The following is a 15426-nucleotide window of genomic DNA, read 5'->3' as shown; positions in this document are numbered from 1 at the left end:
CCTTTCTGAGGCACTGCTGCTTGAAGGTGTCTTGGGTACTACGAAGGCTAGTACCCGAGATGGAGCTGACTAATGTTACGACTTCCTGTAGCTTCTTTCGGTCCTGTGCAGTAGGTGCCCCCCCCCGCCCCCCCCCCCATACGAGACAGTGATGCAGCCTGTCAGAATGCCCTCCATGGTACATCCACAGAAGTTTGACTATTTTAGTTGACAAACCAAATCTCTTCAAACGCCTAATGAAATATAGACACTGCCTTGCCGCCTTTATAGCTACGTCAATATGTTAGGATTAAGTTAGATCCTCAGAGAGTGAGCAATTCACATTCCTGGGTGTCAAGATCTCTATTTCTGATTCCTCTATGAAGATTGCTTTGTGTTCCCTCATCTTTTCTGAAGTCCACAATCAACTCTTTCGTCTTACTGTCATTGAGTGTAAAGTTGATGCTGGAACATCACTCAACTAGTTGGCATACCTCACTCCTGTACGCCCTCTGATCTCCATCTGAGATTCTACCAACAATGGTTGTATCATCAGCAAATTTATAGACAGTATTTGAGCTATGCCTAGTCACACAGTCATGGGTATAGAGAGAGTAGAGCAGTGGGCTAAGCACACACCCCTGAGGTGCACCAGTGTTGATCGTCAGAGGGGAGAAGATATTATCACCAGTCTGCACTGATTGTGGTCTTCTGGTTAGGAAGTCAAGGATCCAGTTGCAGAGGGAGGTACAGAGGCCCAGGTTCTGTAACTTATCGATCAGGATTGTGGGAATGATGCTGTCCAGACGGCGTGAAGAGCTTTCTCGTGAACCTTTGAATCCTCTCCAATGTCAGCACATCCCTTCTGAGATGTTGTGCCGTCTTTGTAACCTACGCTGAAATCAATGTAACAGTTCCCTCCCACATTGCCCTCCATTTTCCTATAATTCAAAGTTCAAATTTATTTTCAAAGCACACATATACTACCCTGAGATACATTTTCTTGCAGGTGTTCACATAAATACAAAGAAAGACGATAGAATCAATGAAAAACTACTCACAAACCAATTTGATAGTAGTGTTGGATATTCATCTTGAAAAAACCAAGACACCTCCAAGAGGACCACAAATTTGTCATAGGGTTTGAAGGCTTGTGTGCCTCAATTACTTGGAGAGCTATGTTGGCTGGAGTCAGGGCTTTGTGCTTTGGCTCTTGTAGGGTCACCCAAGCAAAACAGGTCAAAGGCTAGAGGCCAGACTAAGAGTGGTCGAGCGGTCCTCCAGGTTCAGGGGTTCAACTCAGGGCTAACCACCCTGACTGGTCAAACAAAATTGTTATGGAAACAGCAATGAAGAATCCTACGCCTGGGTGGGATGGTATTCCTGAATCTCCACCCAGGAATTGCATAGCTGACGAGTGAAAACTGAGAGGAAGCTACTGACACAATGAAGGAAGCCCTGAACACCACCAGTGAATAAGGACCATCATTGCTGCCCTAAATGCCAGCAGTGTAACAGGCAGTAAGTAAACCAAGACAAACAACCAGTGTACAAAAAAAATGACACTGCAAATATAAAAAGTAAAACAAAATGACAATAATAATTAAAAAATGATTTTGAGAAAGTGAGTTCATAGATTGTGAGGTGAGTTTAGTGTTGGCGTGACTGAAACCTATCAAAGTTTCTTAAATAGAACATGGAATAGTACAGCACAGTACAGGCCCTTCAGCCCACAATGTTATGCCGACCCTCAAACCCTGCCTCCCACATAACCTCCCACCTTAAATTCCTCTATATACCTGTCCAGTAGTCTCTTAAATTTCACTAGTGTATCTGCCTCCACCACTGACTCCGGCAGTGCATTCCACTCACCAACCACTCTCTGAGTAAAAAGCCTTCCTCTAATATCCCCCTTGAACTTCCCACCCCCTACCTTAAAGCCATGTCCTCTCATATTGAGCAGTGGTGCCCTGGGGAAGAGGCGCTGGCTGTCCACTCTATTATGGCTGTATACCTCTATCATGTCTCCTCTCATCCTCCTTATCTCCAAAGAGTAAAGCCCTAGCTCCCTTAATCTCTGATCATAATGCATACTCTCTAAACCAGGCAGCATCCTGGTAAATCTCCTCTGTACCCTTTCCAGTGCTTCCACATCCTTCCTATAGTGAGGCGACCAGATCTGGACACAGTACTCTATGTGTGGCCTAACCAGAGTTTTATAGAGCTGCATCATTACCTCGTGACTCTTAAACTCTATCTCTCAACTTATGAAAGCTAACACTCCAAAAGCTCCCTATCTACCTGTGAGGCAACTTTCAGTGATCTGTGGACACGTACCCCCAGATCCCTCTGCTCCTCCACACTACCAAGTATCCTGCCATTTGCTTTGTACTCTGCCTTGGAGTTTGTCCTTCCAAAGTGTACCGCCTCACACTTCGTAAACACTAGGAATTCTGCGGATGCTGCGTTCACCAGCAACTTTAATGCGTGTTGTACCTCACACTTCTCCAGGTTGAACTCCCTTTGCCACGTCTCAGCCCACTTCTGCATCCTATCAATGTCTCTCTGCAATCTTCGACAATCCTCTACACTATCCATACCACCACCAACCTTTGTGTCATCTGCAAACTTGCCAACCTACACTTCTACCCCCACATCCAGGTCGTTAATAAAAATCACAAAAAGTAGAGGTCCCAGAACAGATCCTTGTGGGGACGCCACTAGTCACGACCCTCCAATCCGAATGTACTCCCTCCACAACGACCCTCTGCCTTCTGCAAATTTTGAATCCACCTGGCCAAACTTCCCTGGATCCCCTGCCTTCTGATTTTCTGAATAACCCTACTGTAGGGAACCTTGTCAAATGCCTTACTAAAATACATATAGATCACATCCACTGCACTACCTTCATCTATATGCCTGGACACTACCTCAAAGAATTCTATCAGGCTTGTTAGACACGATCTGCCCTTCACAAAGCCATGCTGACTGTCCCTGATCAGACCATGATTCTCTAAATGCCCATAGATCCTCTCTCTAAGAATTTTTTCCAACAGCTTTCCCACCACAGATGTAAGGCTGACTGGTCTATAATTACCCGGACTATCCCTACTACCTTTTTGAACAAGGGGACAACATTCGCCTCCCTCCAATCCTCCGGTACCATTCCCGTGGACAACGAGGACATAAAGATCCTAGCCAGAGGCTCAGCAATCTCTTCCCTCGTCTCATGGAGCAGCCTGGGGAATATTCCATCAGGCCCCGGGGACTTATCCATCCTAATGTATTTAACAACTCCAACACCTCCTCTCCCTTAATATCAACATGCTCCAGAACATCAACCTCACTGATATTGTCCTCACGGTCATCAAGTTTCCTCTCATTGGTGAATACCGAAGAAAAGTATTCATTGAGGACCTCGCTCACTTCCACAGCCTCCAGGCACATCTTCCCACATTTATCTCTCATCGGTTCTACCTTCACTCCTGTTATCCTTTTGTTCTTCACTTAATTGAAGAATGCCTTGGGGTTTTCCTTTACCCTACTCGCCAAGGCCTTCTCATGCCCCTTTCTTGCTCTTCTCAGCCCCTTCAGGAGGGGCAGGACTGGCAGCTTAATATTCCAGGGTTACGATGTTTCAGATGTGATCGAGGCAGAGGAATGAAAGGTGGGGGAGTGGCATTGCTTGTTAGGGAAAATATTACAGCAGTACTCAGGCAGGACAGATTAGAGGGCTTGTCTACTGAGTCCTTATGGGTGGAGCTGAGAAACAGGAAAGGTATGGCCACAGTAGTGAGATTGTATTACAGACCACCCAATAGTCAACGAGACTTGGAAGAGCAAATCTGCAGAGAGATAGCAGGCAACTGCAGGAAACATAAAGTTGTGGTGGTAGGGGATTTTAATTTTCCATACATTGATTGGGACTCCCATACTGTTAGGGGTCTAGATGGTTTAGAGTTTGTAAAATGTGTTCAGGAAAGTTTTCTAAATCAGTATATAGAGGGACCAACTAGAGGGGATGCAATATTGGATCTCCTGTTAGGAAACGAATTAGGGCAAGCGACAGAAGTCTGTGTAGGGGAGCACTTTGATTCCAGTGATCATAACACCATTAGTTTCAATTTGATCATGGACAAGGATAGATCTGGTCCTAGGGTTGAGGTTCTGAACTGGAAGAAGGCCAAATTTGAAGAAATGAGAAAGGATCTAAAAAGTGTGGATTGGGACAGGTTGTTCTCTGGCAAAGATGTGATTGGTAGGTGGGAAGCCTTCAAAGGGGAAATTTTGAGAGTACAGAGTTTGTATGTTCCTGTCAGGATTAAAGGCAAATTGAATAGGAATAAGGAACCTTGGTTCTCAAGGGATATTGCAACTCTGATAAAGAAGAAGAGGGAGTTGTATGAAATGTATAGGAAACAGGGGGAAAAACAGGTGCTTGAGGAGTATAAGAAGTGCAAGGAAATACTTAAGAAAGAAATCAGGAGGGCAAAAAGAAGACATGAGGTTGCCTTGGCAGTCAAAGTGAAGGATAATCCAAAGAGCTTTTACAAGTATATTAAGAGCAAAAGGATTGTAAGGGATAAAATTGGTCCTCTTGAAGATCAGAGTGGTCGGCTTTGTGCGGAACCAAAGGAAATGGGGGAGATCTTAAATAGGTTTTTTGCGTCTGTATTTACTAAGGAAGCTGGCATGAAATCTATGGAATTGAGGGAATCAAGTAGTGAGACCATGGAAACTGTGCAGATTGAAAAGGAGGAGGTCCTTGCTGCCTTGAGGAAAATTAAAGTGGATAAATCCCCGGGACCTGACAGGGTGTTCCCTCGGACCTTGAAGGAGACTAGTGTTGAAATTACGGGGGCCCTGGCAGAAATATTTAAGATGTCACTGTCTACTGGTGAAGTGCTGGAGGATTGGAGAGTGGCTCATGTTGTTCCATTGTTTAAAAAAGGATCGAAAAGTAATCCGGGAAATTATAGGCTAGTGAGTTTAACGTCAGTAGTAGGTAAGTTATTGGAGGGAGTACTAAGAGACAGAATCTACAAGCATTTGGATAGACAGGGGCTTATTAGGGAGAGTCAACATGGCTTTGTGCGTGGTAGGTCATGTTTGACCAATCTGTTGGAGTTTTTCGAGGAAGTTACCAGGAAAGTGGATGAAGGGAAGGCAGTGGATATTGTCTACATGGACTTCAGTAAGGCCTTTGACAAGGTCCCGCATGGGAGGTTAGTTAGGAAAATTCAGTCGCTAGGCATACACGGAAAGGTGGTAAATTGGATTAGACATTGGCTCGATGGAAGAAGCCAGAGAGTGGTGGTAGAGAATTGCTTCTCTGAGTGGAGACCTGTGACTAGTGGTGTGCCACAGGGATCAGTGCTGGGTCCATTGTTATTTGTCATCAATATCAATGATCTGGATGATAATGGGAAAAATGGGCTGAAAAATGGCAGATGGAGTTTAATACTGACAAGTGTGAGGTATTGCATGTTGGAAGGACAAACCGAGGTAGAACATACAGGGTTAATGGTAAGGCACCGAGGAGTGCAGTGGAACAGAGGGATCTGGGAATACAGATACAAAATTCCCTAAAAGTGTCGTCACAGGTAGATAGGGTCGTAAAGAGAGCTTTTGGTACATTGACCTTTATTAATCGAAGTATTGAGTATAAGAGTTGTAATGTTATGATGAGGTTGTATAAGGCATTGGTGAGGCCGAATCTGGAGTATTGTGTTCAGTTTTGGTCACCAAATTACAGGAAGGATATAAATAAGGTTGAAAGAGTGCAGAGAAGGTTTACAAGGATGTTGCCGGGACTTGAGAAACTCAGTTACAGAGAAAGGTTGAATAGGTTAGGACTTTATTCCCTGGAGCGTAGAAGAATGAGGGGAGATTTGATAGAGGTATATAAAATTATGATGGGTATAGATAGAGTGAATGCAAGCAGGCTTTTTCCACTGAGGCAAGGGGAGAAAAAAACCAGAGGACATGGGTTAAGGGTGAGGGGGGAAAAGTTTAAAGGGAACATTAGGGGGGGCTTCTTCACACAGAGAGTGGTGGGAGTATGGAATGAGCTGCCAGACGAGGTGGTAAATGCGGGTTCTTTTTTAACATTTAAGAATAAATCTGACAGATACATGGATGGGAGGTGTATGGAGGGATATGGTCCGTGTGCAGGTCAGTGGGACTAGGCAGAAAATGGTTCGGCAAAGCCAAGAAGGGCCAAAGGGCCTGTTTCTGTGCTGTAGTTTCTATGGTTCTATGGTTCTTCTTAAGCTCCTTTCCTGCTACCCTATATTCCTCAATAGACCCATCTGATCCTTGCTTCCTAAACCTCATGTATGCTGCCTTCTTCCACCTGACTAGATTTTCCACCTCACTTGTCACCCATGGTTCCTTCACTCTACCATTCTTTATCTTTCTCACCAGGACAAATTTATCCCTAACATCCTGCAAGAGATCCCTAAACATCCACCACATGTCCATAGTACATTTCCCTGCAAAAACATCATCCCAATTCACACCTGCAAGTTCTAGCCTTATAGCCTCATAATTTGCCCATCCACAATTAAAAATTTTCCTGTCCTCTCTGATTCTATCCTTTTCCATGATAATGCTAAAGGGCAGGGAGCGGTGGTCACTGTTCCCTAGATGCTCACCCACTGAGAGTTCTGTGACCTGACCCGGTTCGTTACCTAATACTAGATCCAGTATGGCATTCCCCCTAGTTGGCCTGTCAACATATTGTGACAGGAATCCATCCTGGACACACTTAACAAACTCTGCCCCATCTAAACCATTGGAACTTATCAGGTGCCAATCAATATTAAGGAAGTTAAAGTCACCCATGATAACAACCCTGTTATTTTTGCACCTTTCCAAAATCTGCATCCCAATCTGCTCCTCGGTATCTCTGCTGCTACCGGGGGCCTATAGAATACTCCCAATAGAGTAACTGCTCCCTTCCTGTTCCTGACTTCCACCCATACTGACTCAAAGTCCTGCTACATTACCCACCCTTTCTGTAGCAGTAATAGTATCCCTGACCAGTAATGCCACACCTTCTCCCCTTCCCCCCCTCTCTATCCCTTTTAAAGCACTGAAATCGAGGAATATTGAGAATCCATTCCTGCCCTGGTGCCAGCCAGGTCTCTGTATTGGCCACTACATCATAATTCTATGTATGTATCCAAGCTCTCAGTTCATCACCTTTGTTCCTGATGCTTCTTGCATTGAAGTACATGCACTTTAGCCCTTCTACCTTACTACCTTTACACCCTTTATTCTGCTTCTCTTTCCTCAAAGCCTCTTTATATGTTAGATCTGGCTTTACTCCATGCACTTCTTTCACTGCTCTATCGCTCTGGGTCCCATCCCCCTCTCAAATTAGTTTAAACCCTCCTGAACCATGCTAGCAAACCTACCTGCAAGGATATTGCTCCCCCTCGAGTTCAGGTGCAACCCATCCAATCTGTACAGGTCCCACCTTCCCCAGAAGAGATCCCAATGGTCTAAAAATCTAAAACCCTGCTCCCTGCACCAACTCCTCAGCCATGCATTCAACTGTCATCTCCTCCAGTTCTTACCATCACCGTCACGTAGCACCGGCAGCAATCCTGAGAACGCCACCCTTGAGGTCCTGTTCTTCAGCCTTCTGCCTAGTTCCCGAAACTCACACTTCAGGACCTCATCCCTCTTCCTGCCTATGTCATTGGCCCCAACATGTATCACGACTTCTGGTTGCTTTCCCTCTGGTACCAGGATGTCGTGCACCCGGTCAGAGACATCCCGGACCCTGGCACCCGGGAGGCAACAAACCATGCAGGTGTCCTTCTCACGTCCACAAAATCTCCTGTCTGCTCCCCTGACTATAGAGTCTCCAATGACGACAGCTCTCCTCTTCTCTGTCCCACCATTCTGCACCACAGGGTCAGACACAGTGCCAGAGGCCCTGCCACTGTGGCTCACACCTGGTTGGTTGTCCCCGCCAACATTATTCAGGGGAATGGCTACAGGGGTGCTCTGCACTACCTGTCTACTCACCTAATGCCCCTAATGTATCTGCCTGTAGCCCCAGCCCTGGCAGTGCATTCCATGCACCCACTGCTCTGTGTAATGACTTACCTCTGACACCCCCTTATAGATTCCTCCAGTCACATCAATTTCCTTTCTATGTATCTACCCAAATATCCTTTAAATGGTGTTCATAGTACTTTTTAAAATGTTGTTAATCCTAATGTAGCCAGTTATTAGATTACCAATGATCACAAGTAGGTCAGATCTGCATTTTTTAAAACTATCTTGTATTGTGAAAATGATGAATCTGGTCCATAGTACTGTTTTTTTGGGTAAAATAGTGATTTTACCAGTCCATCTGGTTTGGGGGCGGTGTACGGGTGGGGAGGGGGCTACTGCACAGGATTGAAGTAAGCTGCAGAGAGTTGTAAACCTAGTCAGCTCCTTAACGGGCACCGGCCTCCGTAGTAACCAAGTCATCTTCTAGGAGCGATGCCTCAAAAAGGCAGCATCCATAATTAAGGACCCCCATCACCCAGGACCTGCCCTCTTCTCAATGTTACCATCAGGGAGGAGGTACAGGAGCCTGAAGACACACACTCAGCGATTCAGGATGTGCTCAGTGGTTGGGATGGATTTCCCCATGGTGTACTGAGCCGAATCCACGACCTTTTGAAGGATTTTCCATTCAAAGGCATTGGTGCTTCCATATCAGGCTGTGATGCTGTATGTCTATAGACATTTGTAAGAGTGTTTAGACTTACTGAATCTCCTAATGAGGTGGTGCTACTGGCCTATTTCCTTCAGGATTGCATCAACGTATTGGGCCCAGTACAGATTCTCCAAGACGTTGATATCTATGAACTTGGAGCTCTTGCCTTTTCTACTGCTGACCCCTCTAATGAGGTGTGTTATGTGTTCACCCAGCTTCCTCCTCCTGAAGTCCACAGTCAATTCGTGGCTGTTGCTGATACTGATTGATGCAGGTTCGAATTTATTTACGTACATTGAAACACACAGGGAAATATGTGGTTTGAGTTGAGAGCCAACACAACCCAAGGATGTGCTGGGGGCAGCCCGTATGTTTACAGAGAATGGTGCGCAGAAACAAAGCAACATCCACTGAGCGACAGTTCTGTGGGTGAAAACACCTTGATAATGAGAGAGGTCAGAGGAGAATGGCCAGACTGGTTCAAGCTGACAGGAAGGTGACAGTAACTCAAATAACCACACGTTACAACCACGGTGTGCAGAAGAGCATCTCTGAACGTACAACATGTCAAAACTTTAAGTGGGTGGACTACAGCAGCAGGAGACCACATCGAGTCCCACTCCTGTACCAAATAAAGTGGCCATGAAGTGTACATTGGAGGATACAGTGAAATGTGACATTTGCATTAATAACAACCAACACAACCAAAGGATGTGCTGGGGGCAGCCCACAAGTTTCACCACACATTCTGGTACCAACATGGCCTACCACGATGCTCAGCACAACAGCATCGAAATAAGCCCCTTTCCTTCCTCCCTCTCTCCCATCCACCTATCTCTAGGTGTGTGTGTTTATTAATATTATTTATTAACATTAATAAATGACATTATTTATTTATTCTCTCAGTCTCACCCTTTAATGCCAAAATTAAAAGGTGAGGGGGAGGGGGAGGGGAAGGAGGCTGGCTGGGAGGTGATGGGTGAAGCCAGGTGGGTGGGAAAGGTCAAGGGCTGGGGAAGAAACAATCTGATAGGAGAGGAGAGTTCCAATCTCAAGTTTTGATAGGCAGGGCTAATGGTTTCAGAACTGATTGGCTTGTCTCAACAATATATTTTAAGATTCAGGATTGTTTAATGTCATTTCCAGTACACGAGGGTAAAGGAGAATGAAATAATTGTTCCTCTGGATCTGATGCAGCACAAAAAAAAACACAATAAGATCAAGAACACAATAATAATACTTAAATACAACATTCAAAGTACATTTATTTATCAAAGTATGTATGCAGTATACAACCCTGAGATTTGTCTTCCCCACAGACAGCCACGAAACAAAGAAACACCACGGAACCAACCTGTCCAAAAAGCACAAAATGTCAACCCCCCCCCCCCCACAACACACACATGCAAAAGAACTGTGCAAACAGCAACAAAAATAAGTGAAAACAGAATATAAAACACAGAAGCAAACAGCATATTTCAGTGCAACACTCACAATGCTGGAGGAACTCAGCAGGTCGGGCAGCATCCGTGGAAATAATGTGTCAATTTTTCGGGCTGGAACCCTTCGTCAGGACTGTAGAGGGAAGGGGCAGAGGCCCTGTAAAGAAGGTGGGGGAGGGTGGGAAGGAGAAGGCTGGTAGGTTCCAGGTGAAAAACCAGTAAGGGGAAAGATAAAGGGGTGGAGGAGGGGAAGCAGGGAGGTGACAGGCAGGAAAGGTGAAGAAGGAATAGGGGAAAACACAATGGGTAGTAGAAGGAGGCAGAACCATGAGGGAGGTGATAGGCAGCTGGGGGAGGGGGCAGAGTGACATAGGGATAGAGGAAGGGAGGGGGAAGGAATTACCAGAAGTTGGAGAATTCTATGTTCATACCAAGAGGCTGGAGACTACCTAGACGGTATATGAGGTGTTGCTCCTCCAACCTGAGTTTAGCCTCATCATGGCAGTAGAGGAGGTCATGTATGGACGTACCTGAATGGGAGTGGGAAGCAGAATTGAAGTGGGTGGCTACCGAGAGATCCTGTCTGTTGTGGCGGACGGAGCGGAGGTGCTCGACGAAGTGGTTCCCCCAATCTGCGTCGGGTTTCACCGATGTAGAGGAGGCCGCACGGGGAGCACCGGATGCAATAGATGACCCCAACAGACTCACAAGTGAAGTGTTGCCTCATCTGGAAGGACCGTTTGGGGCCCTGAATGGTGGCAAGAGAGGAGGTATAGGGACAGGTGTAGCACTTACACTTACAGGGATAAGTGCCAGTTGGGAGATCCGTGGGGAGGGACGGATCCCTGCGGAAAGCAGAGAAGGGTGGAGAGGGAAAGATGTGCTTAGTGGTGGGGTCCTGTTGAAGGTGGTGGAAGTTGTGGAGGATGATTTACTGGATCCAGAGGCTGGTGGGGTGGTAGGTGAGGACAAGGGGAACTCTGTCCCTGTTGTGGTTGCGGGAGGATGGGGTGAGGGCCAAAGTGTGGGAAATGGAGGAGATGCGGGTGAGGGCATGATTGATGATGGTAGAAGGGAAACCACGATCCTTAAAGAAAGAGGACATTTGAGATGGCCTGGAAAGGAAAACCTCATCCTGGGAGCAGATGCAGCAGAGACGGAGGAACTGGGAATAGGGAATGGCATTTTTGCATGTGGCAGGGTGGGAAGAGGTATAGTTGAGGTAGTCATGAGAGTCAGTGGGTTTGTAGAAGATGTCAGTGGACAGTCTGTCTCCAGAGATGGAGACTGAGAGATTGAGAAAGGGGAGAGAAGTGTCTGAGATAGACCAAGTGAATTTGAGGGCTGGGTGGAAGTTTGAGGTAAAGTCAATGAAATTGACGAGCTCAGCATGGGTGCAGGAAGCAGCACCAATGTAGTCGTCAATGTACCGAAGGAAAAGTTGGGGAGCAGTACCAGAATAGGTTTGGAGCACAGACTGTTGCACATAACCAACGAAGAGGTGGGCGTAGTTGGGTCCCATGCAAGTTCCCATAGCTACACCCTTAGTCTGAAGAAAGTGGGAAGAGCCAAAAGAGAAGTTATTAAGTGTGAGAACCAGTTCCTCCAACCGGAGGAGGGCAGTGGTGGTGGGGAACTGGTGAGGTCTATTATCCAGGAAGTAGCGGAGGGCTTTGAGCCCTTCTTGATGGGGAATGGAGGTGTATAAGGATTGGACATCCATAGTGAAAATGAAGCGGTCGGGGAACTGGAAGTTATTGAAGAGGTGGAGGGCATGGGATGTATCCCGGATGTAGGTGGGGAGGGACTGAACTATGGGTGACAAAATGGAGTCCAGGTAGGCAGATACAAGTTCGGTGGGACAGGCATATTTCAGTACTAATTACAAGTTCTAGTTTCCATAACTATAAGTACATAAGATAGCACATATGCATTGATTGTATGTCCATAAAGTGACACCAGGCTGTACGTAAGGTGACTGACAGGAAGTAAAAAAGTAGTGGTGGAGATGGTGAGTGGAGGTGTTGATCAGCCAGCATCTCTCTGTATACACATCCTCAATGGTGGGTAGGTGGTGCGAGTGACACACTGGGCAGATTTGACTACCGTTGTAGAGCCTTCCTGTCCACCACAGTGCAGTTTCCATCTGTAGAACGACATGAGTATAGATGTGCAAAGCTCAGCTCTCTTCAGCCTCCTCAGAAAGCAGAGGCACTGATGAGCTTTCCTGACTCTGTAGGATGTGTTCTGGGGCCATGAGAGGTTGAACAGGAAGCTGCTGCAATCTTCAGCTGAATTACGTTCCTCTGTGGCTGCAGGGCAACCGCAGGGTTTCCGCTGCTCCAGCCTTGGTTTATCGTCTGCGGGGCCTCGCCGCCACCGTGTGGGGAAAGTGCATGCTCTGCTGCCCTCCAGTGGGTAGCACCAGAACTTCAGGCGCCCAGTCTGAGACCCAGCTGTGAACAGCAATCTCACACCAGTCTGGATTGTCCAAGTCCCATCGTCAGAATCAGGTTTAATACAACAGACATCATGAAACTTGTTGTTTTGTGGCAGCAGTACATTGCAATTCATAATAAAAATCTACAAATTGCAATAAGAATATTATTCATGCATCCATTCTGTGCCATGTCATATGACATGGGTAATCGTGGTCTTGAACATGATTTTCTTGGCAAAATTTTCTACAGAAGTGGTTTGCCATTGCCTTCTGGGCAGTGTCTTTGCAAGACGGGTGACCCCAGCCATCATCAATACTCTTCAGAGATTGTCTGCCTGGGGTCAGTGATCGCATAACCAGGACTTGTGATATGTGTCAGCTGCTCATACAACCATCCACCAGCTGCTCCATGGTTTCATGTGACCCCGACTGGGGTCTAAGCAAGTGCAGGCTGGCAGAGGGCAGGAGCCCCTTAAACGTCCTTTCATAGAGGTGTATCTCCACACCCCCTCCCAACCAATATATATAGTAAGGATTCCTTAATTTCATTAGACACAATTCACCCACCTAGACCGTTAAGGGTTAAGTTCGCCGTGTATTTTACATGTTATGTTGTATGTTTTGGGGGCATTTTTTTCTGAGATATACCACACACACACACACACACACACACACACACACACACACACACACACACACACACACACACACACACACACACACACACACACAGTTGCCATTTGTTGGCTTGTGAATAAAGAGTACATTAGAAGTAATTACACTCGTGTCAATTTTTGTCGACACTCCCACCATACATTTTAAAATTGAATTTGCAAAAAAAGAAGGAAAAATACTGGGGTAGTGTCAATGGGTTCAATGTCCGTTCAGAAATCTGATGGCCGGGTGGGGAGAGGAGGTAAAAGCTGTTCCTGAATCGTTGAGTGAGTGTACCTCCTACTTGACGGTAGCAGGGAGAAGAGGGCATGTCCTGGGTGATGGGGGTCCTAATGACGGGTGCTGCTTTTTTTTTGATGTATCACCTTTTGAAGATGTCCTGGATGCTGGCGAGGCCAGTGCCTGTGAGGGAGCTGACTGAGTTTGTAACTTTACTGCTTTTTCTGACCCTGTGCAGTGGCCTGTCTACACCAGACAATGATGAAACCTGACAGAACGCTCTCCACTGTACATCTGTATAAATGTGTGAGTGCCTTTGGTGACAAACCAGATCTCCTCAAACTCCTAATGAAATACAGCCACTGCCGTGCCTTCTTAGTAATTGTGTAAGCCTAACCCTAAGATTGTGTACTATGAAGGAAATTGTTTTACCAACATCCTGGTTAGCTGCAATGCTCATTGCTTAAGTCAACAGGAGAATGCCTCAGCCGATGAACCTCATCTGTGCAGATAACATCAGGCTGTTAAATTCTACTCTTGGAGCAGAATGATTAAGAAGAAACTAGCTTTAATAGTTTCACACACCAAGTATAGGCAGAAATGTCACAGGAAGGTTCTGGGCTGCACTCGGTGACATTATCTGCACTTGTAACATTAGCACCGGTCGCCCTGACGTTTGCTTCCTCTTCAGTTTTAGAAATTTCACCATACAAGGTGGTTGGTCGTGTATTTGTAGAAACCAGAACCAATGCAGAAAGACTGGGTGATTTCAGTGTGGGTTGCAACAGGCAAGAACATGTCAAATCTTCCTTCCTGTAACCAGTAAATGACATTTATCCAGTCTCATGACCTAACGCTGCTCCCATCTGTAATTTCTTCGGCTCTTCAACTTTTTGACCACATTTTGACTCAGACTCGCCAGCTCTTGGCTCCATCCCTCCCCCTCCTGTCTTCTCCTATCATTTTGGATCTCCCCCTCCCACTTTCAAATCTCTTACTAGCTCTTCCTTCAGTTAGTCCTGACGAAGGGTCTCGGCCTGAAACGTCGACTGCATCTCTTCCTACAGATGCTGCCTGGCCTGCTGCATTCACCAGCAACTTTTATGTGTGTTGCTTGAATTTCCAGCATCTGCAGAATTCCTCGTGTTCATGACCTAATGGCAACTTTTGGCAGTTCATCACAACTGCTTTCCAAACTTCCCAACATTTATTGCAATCTATGGACTAGGACAGCCTGGCTGAACAATGCTACCTCATCCAAAGTCACTTGTGATACCTCTTTGCCTGGGTAGCTATACTTTGGGTGGGGGAGGGGCAGCACATCTAATCCTGTCTACACTTCCACCCAGGGTAAAATATGAATTAATTCATTATGAGTTATGATGTGCTGCATGATGTTGTCAATCATGGTTATCGGATCTCTGTTTATTTTCTGACCCTTAGGGTTCTCCCGGGAGTCAGGAATGATGAGTAGTCTTAATTCCCAGATTTCAGTTTATTTTCAAGTACAGACAAACCTATAAAGAGCCGGGAAATGGTGCTGAGAGGTGAATGCGAAGACAAAAGATAGGAAAAATCCAAGATGGTGCTTCTGAAAAATCACTTGTAGATAAGAAATTCCTTAGATTGGAATAAACTAGCTAATAGGCTACAAAATTAAAACAATTACATCACATGGGTAATATGCTAATGAAAAATGAGAAAGGTGATAAACTTAGTTTAGCTGCTATACCGCTTTCTGCCAGTGAGTGGGGATGAACTACCACGTTCTGTGAAAAATCTGAGTTTGTTAAAAAGTACAAATCTTATAAGGGGTATTATTTTTTAAAAAATCAGTGGTTTCCAACATGGTTTTCCACGGAAGTGGTTTGCCATTGCCACCTGGGCAGTGCCTTTACCAGGCGGGTGACCCCAGGCATTATCAATACTCTTCAGAGATTGTCTGC

Source organism: Mobula birostris, chromosome 12 (genome assembly GCF_030028105.1).
Source record: "Mobula birostris isolate sMobBir1 chromosome 12, sMobBir1.hap1, whole genome shotgun sequence".
NCBI lineage: Eukaryota > Metazoa > Chordata > Chondrichthyes > Myliobatiformes > Myliobatidae > Mobula > Mobula birostris.
Note: the sequence above shows the minus strand (reverse complement) of the source record.